Source organism: Mus pahari, chromosome 16, assembly GCF_900095145.1.
Source record: "Mus pahari chromosome 16, PAHARI_EIJ_v1.1, whole genome shotgun sequence".
Lineage (NCBI taxonomy): Eukaryota > Metazoa > Chordata > Mammalia > Rodentia > Muridae > Mus > Mus pahari.
In genome coordinates, this window is record NC_034605.1 from 43,904,045 (window position 1) to 43,910,573 (window position 6,529).

Below are 6,529 nucleotides of genomic sequence, written 5' to 3' on the forward strand. Positions count from 1 at the left end.
ATTATTATTTTCTGAGACAGGGTTTCTCTGTGTAGCCCTGGCTGTCCTGGAACTCACTCTGTAGACCAGGCTGGCCTCGAACTCAGAAATCCACCTGTCTCTGCCTCCCGAGTGCTGGGATTAAAGGCGTGTGCCACCACGCCCAGCTCTATCAATTTATTATTTGTAGGCATTAGGTTTTGTAGTATATGTGTACTTTTTTTTGTATATGTGTACTTTCACTTTGATCTGTCTATACGTTTATGAATTATTTTAGTCCACCCTTATTATCAGGGTACTGTGTTTCACAAGCCCTAGGATTATTACTTTAAGAGGAAAAAAGTAGATTCCCAAAGCAAATGTGAAACTGGGGATAGTTCATTTCAGGGGAGCTGAAAAATAAATAGCCAGTGGCTTCTTTGAACTTTACCTTTAATAAAAATCCTTGAAAGTCGAAAATAAAGCTTCTAAGATTTGATAAAATAAAATAAAAAAAATAAACGTCTTACTGAGGCTCAATACTTGATGCTGTGAAGCACTGTATAAATTGGATGACAGACACAGCTGGGTGTCTGTCTGTCCTATGAAGTCAAGGAAAGAGGACCATGAAGAACTAGGGGTCATCCAGATGTGGCAAGTGCCTGTAATCCCAGCACTCGGGTGGCTGGCACAGGAGGGAGAGTCCTTTGAATTTTGAAGATAGATGGGGTTTCATGGTGAGGTTTGGATCAGCCTATAGGGTACAGAGTCTAAACCCATCTCCCCACCCCCACCCCCAAAATCAACCAACCAATCAGTTAATTAGTCCAAGGTGGAACCTTCTTTTAATCTCAGCACAGAGGTGGCAGAAACCGGAGGATACTGGTCTCACAGGCCAGGCAGTCTAGTGTACCCGGAGAGCTCCAGGCCTATGGGAGAGTTTATCTGAAAGGAAGTGGTGATATTCTTGAGGGTGGCACATCAGGATTTCCTCTGGCTACCACAGGCTCACGTGCACACAAATAAATAATTGAAAATAGCAGTGGCTGAGTGAAAAGGAGAAAGGAAAAGGGAAGGAACATGACCGATCCTGGGTGGGGTGGAGGAGAAAGGTTATTATAAATATGTGGAAGAGTATGTATAGCCAGAGGCAGAGACCTCTGGGAGAGACCAGAGTGGACTTGACCCTGATGAGCTGGGCCCTGGAGGGAGAGAGAAACCAGATGTAGCAGCCAGGAGGCTCAAAGGTACTGGAGTGGGGTGACCAAATTGCGGCCTGGGCTGAAGAGTTTAGGGTGGGGGCTGGGATGTGCTAGCCGGAGGACCCTGTAACTGGTACCAACGACAGAGGGATTCTGGGAGAACCTGACTGTGTGTCTGCTTTGATATCTTAAGTAGGCACCTCAGCCTTCTATGCCAGGTTTAAAACCTAACAGTGGATGACCCTAATCCAGAAGCCCAAGGGGGAGCTCCTGGCAGTGTTTGTGACAGGGTCTCTGGGTGTACAGAGCCAAGGCATACCGGAAGCCGCAAACCCTCAAACCTGCTGCTTTGGCTTCCTCAGTGCCACGCCACAAGGCGGATAGATACTGGGACCGGCATTTGGATTTTAGAGCTCTGCAGTTGCTTACTTGTGTGCGGAAGAAGCAAGATGCAGAGATTCAAACCTAAAAGAAAGGGGCTGCAGAATCGAGAGCTTACCAGATCCCTCTGGCCCCCTCAGGTGCCTAACGTCCGAGTGCACATACCCACCCACACATGATTAAAAATAACAAGAATAAAATTTAAAGCCCTGAAAAATAGAACTTCCTGGCTTGTCTGCGTGGCCTTTCATTCGGTCCTCATCAACTGCAGCTGCCACCTGCTTTTGAACATCAGGTAAGAGTTTGTTGGCGTGAAAAAACAAACTAGCAAACAAACGAACAGATCTCTCCAACCTTACTTAGTGTCTGGAAAAGTTAAGATTCTGTGGGTTCTCCTGATAAGCGTCGCCAGAGCTCTGCGGACTTGGAAGGTCACTAGTGTGACCTGACTTCTCCACATTGTTCTTTCAAAGACTCACGTATCCCTGCCCCCCCACCCCTGTCGCTGCCACCACCACTACCACCAACAAAACTGCTGTTCCTGGTAACCTATGTGATTTTGTTTGTTTTTGAGATAAGGCCTTGAAATCCTGTCTCAAAATACAAGGTGGGTGGTGCCCAGGGAACCACACCTGAGGTTGCCTTTACACACTCACACCACACACATACACTCACACACATGTGCACATACACACATACACGTGCACATAAACATTCACCACACACACACAAGTGCACACACACTCACACACGTGCACACATACACACATACACATGTGCAAATAAACATTCACCACACACACACACCACATATATAGTCTAGCTTAGCACTGGATTCACTTTCTAGACTGTGTTTTGTGTGTGTGTGTGTGTGTGTGTGTGAGTGTGTGTGTGTGTGTGTGTGTGTGTCCCCTTCTAGATAGTTGTAAGCCCCAAGAATATCCATGAATACCCATGCATGCATTTTCTATAAGCAACTACGATAGAATGTAGGAAACGTGCAGAAAAGAATTTAGATAGGTTTTATTTTCAGTTTTTATCTTGAAAGAAAATCAACAAGCTGGGCTGAGCCAGAGCTCAGGTGGTAGATGACTGTTCCTCGCACACAAAGCCTTGGGTCCATTCCTTTGCAAACTCCTGCCCCACCCCAAACCACATTGTCTCAACCCTCCCACATACACACTCCGGATTTACTGGCATCCATTTTCTGGGTTCTAGTTTATTCAGATTGGCAACAAAATTGGGGGGGAGTGCCTATATTAGAACATTCTAAAACTCTGGAGGGGGAGGGGTCCCTTCTCTATTTCATCCTTGCCTTCTTACAGTTGGAGGGGAGTCCATTTGTTGGCCCTTATCAGAGATAAACCACACTGAAAAGCCAGAGAACACACCCATAGTAAACAAAATAGGGCCTTATGGGCCAGATGCGAACTGGTCAGATTTATAATCCAGGTTACTTGACACCACATTTTCCTGTTATTAGCGCTCAGCCTGTTTATTATTAAAGATCTACAGCACATGAACATTTTCTATGTTTTTCTTTTAAGTTATTAGCATAATCACTCAATCAATGATTCAGGTGTATATCAATAAACTTTGTTATTAAGCTGTCTTTGACATCACAGAAATTTCCCACAATAAGGCATACTGCTATTTCCCTGAGTTTTTTTAGTAAGATTTATTTTTATTTTTGGCACATTAGTGTTTTGCCTGCCTATATGTCTGTTATAGGAGACTGCCAGATCCTTGCCTCACATTTTACATGCAAGAGTGTGTGCGTGGATTATTAACATTATACAACTCATTCTGGGTGTGTGTGTGTTGCTTTGTTTGTTTGGTTTGGGTTTTGTTGTTTTGGTTTTGTTTTTTTTCTGTTTTATATAGTGAAAAGCGATATGAAGCCTCATGGGACCTTTGGCAGTATTTGTGGAGATGTTTAATTAACACACAGGGATTGGAGGATAACTACTGGACAGTGCCCACAGCTGTGGCTCAATTTCCTACAGTGTACAAGACATCCCACAATAGAGAATCAGAGTTGTTGTGGTCTAGGGGCTCACTCATATCTTGAAACACTTGGTCCCCAGCTGCTGCTTATCGCTGTTTGAGAAGACTGTAGAGCCCTTAGGAGATGGCGACTTGACAGAGGAGGTACCCCTTCCTGGGGGGTGGGCTTTGAAGCTTTATGGCCTGTTCCCGTGAACCACCTTCCTGTTCCTGTCTCTGTGCCTTCCTCACCGTGATGGATGGACTCCATCCTCCTGGAAAAGCCAAAATAGGCTTTTTCTCTTAAGTTGTTTTTGCCCTTGTGTTTCATCGTAGCAAAGGAAAAGAAACATACATGATCTAGGAGATTTTAATAGGAGTATGCTTTCAAATGTTTATAGTAATTAATTGCTAAACACAACACAGGTATTATCTCTATATCTGTTGTTGTTGTTGTTGTTGTTGTTGTTATTTTGGTTTGGTTGGTTGATTCATTTGGTTTGGGTTTTTTGTTTTGTTTTATTTTGTTTTGTTTTGAGACAGGGTTTCTCCTGTGGTCCTGGATGTCCTGAAACTCACTGTGAAGACCAGGCCAGCCTCAAACCCAGATCCACCTACCTCTGCCTCCGGTGTACTATTTGTCTTTTACTAGTCACTTCCCTACAACCGATGCTCGCGCATCTGCAAAGTCAGCTATTACTAAGAACAAAGCAATCATGTCTCAGTGGAGCATGTGCAGACGTGTACTCCCTAAACAGCACAGGATGCGAACTATGGGCACAGTGGTACATTCTGTTGATAATCTATGTGATCCAAAGACAGATTGTTTCAGATGGTCTTGGAGTTACTAGAGCCTGAACTCTGACATCTGTAATAAGCCTGAATCCACCCTCTCTCCCACCCCCCTGTTCTCTGTCTGCCAGTTAAATCACTGGCAGAAAAAGTCAATGTTAGTCACCTTCAGAAAGACAAAGATACCCCTCCCACCCCACCCCGCAAGTCCATCTTCCCCATCCTGGTATGAGATTTAGGTTGAAGTAGAGAGTCAGAGGAATACAAAGCTAAGCAGACGCTGGTTGGTTTGATATACATTATTGTCTCTGCTCTGGGTCCGCCTGCAAGCTTGTCTGAGAAATTGCCATTTTGGGAGACAAGTTCTCCCTCTGGCTGGCACCAGGCTTCTGCCAGCATGAAATTCCTGGGGAAATTCCAGTTCCTTTGGGATCCTTGTTTTGAGTAGTCAGGTAGCCAGTGGGAAGGGCACAAGGATCTCTTTAAAACATCTTCCTGAGGTTGGCAGTAATCCAAGTCTGGTCTACAGAGAAAGTTCCAGAACAGCCAGGACTGCACATAGTTAGGGAGACCCTGTCTGGAAAAACGAAACAAAACAAACCAAAATTAAAGCTATCTTTCCTGCCAGGCCAGGAAGATGTGGGCAGATCCTATGAGGGATTTGAACATCCTCAGATTTGGGTATCCAAAGAAGATAGGGGGGAGGGAGAGCCTCCATCCAACCCCCAAGGATGTGTACAGATGGCTGTGCTGATAAAATCCTGCCAGGATTTGTCACACCGCACCTTCATAGGAGTAAATTAGCTGTTTTAAAGTCAAACAACTTGGGGCTGGAGAGATGGCTCAGCGGTTAAGAGCACTGACTATTCTTCCGAAGGTCCTGAGTTCAAATCTCAGGAACCACATGGTGGCTCACAACCATCCGTAATGAGATCTGATGCCCTCTTCTGGGGTGTCTGAAGACAGCTACAGTGTACTTAAATATAATAAATAAATAAATCTTTAAAATAAAGTCAAACAACTTGAAGTCCTGACTTCAGAATTGTGTTTGTCAGTCTGTGTAACAATGTCACAGTTACCAGCTTCATATATATATATATATATATATATATATATATATATATATATATATAAAATCTTCCAAAAAATTATTATATCTTATTTTTGAAGGAATTGGTTCGAATGGACCAAAGCAGGGGTGGGGGGAGCAGTTATGGTAGCTTTTCCTACTTGTTAGCCAGGAATGTTCTAGAACTGTCTTGCCGTTCAGCACCATCACTAGATTGTGAGAAATCTCAGGGCTTGATATTTAAATTCCTTGTGTGTCCAGTAAGTGGGCAAAAGAGGATATATCTGGGCTTGAATCAAGCAGTTGCTGGAACTTGTTATCACACACACACACACACACACACACACACACACACACACACACACACACACGAGTCTCCCCAAATGAGGAGGAAACTGGGGAGATAATGAGGAGAGATGAAGTTCATAGAAACAAAGCTCAAATTTCAAAGAATCCTATTCGTTTATTTAACCAAGCAGTTATTTTACCGGTAAAGGCAGAAACCCAAGAGAAACATTCCAAGTTCCTCTCTAAATTTTATCTCTAATGTTCTATTTTCAGAAGCCCATGAAAAGCAAAGATGAGAATTGGATTTGTGTGTGTGTGTGTGTGTGTGTGTGTGTGTGTGTGTGTGTGTGTGTGTGAAAATATTTTTTCTGATAACATGGGCAAATCTCCTTTTTTGCCTTATCTTGGAAATCATGAAAAAAATGCATCTTTGTTAGGTTTCTTGTGAATCGAAGATAAACTCATGCCCAAATCTGCTGTGACTGTCCTCCCAGTCCCTTGGCTATAAACACAATAATGATCATAGCTAGAGGAGCAACTACAACAGAATTGAAGACTGTATACTTGGTTGGCTGGTTTGTTTGGTTTGGGTTTTTTTGTTTTGTTTTATTTTGTTTTTGTTTTGTTTTGTTTTGAGACAGGGTTTCTCCTGTGATCCTGGATGTCCTGGAACTCACTATGAAGACCAGGCCAGCCTCACATTGTATTCCCATCATAGTATCCAGAAGAGACCTTAGTAATTGTCTTAATTTAGTTACTTTATTATTTTGAGACAGCATCTCATATATCCCAGGCTGGCCCCAGTTCTGTGTGATAGAGGATGACCTTGAACTTCTGATCCTCTCCCCCCCCC

The 6,529-nt window shown here is 43.5% G+C and overlaps 1 protein-coding gene across 3 annotated transcripts in view; it reads left to right on the forward strand.

Annotated features, from left to right (window-relative positions):
• Gcnt2 (glucosaminyl (N-acetyl) transferase 2 (I blood group)) overlaps positions 1 to 6,529 on the forward strand; it is a 108,609-nt gene that overhangs the window by 90,367 nt on the left and 11,713 nt on the right. The window lies entirely within an intron of this gene.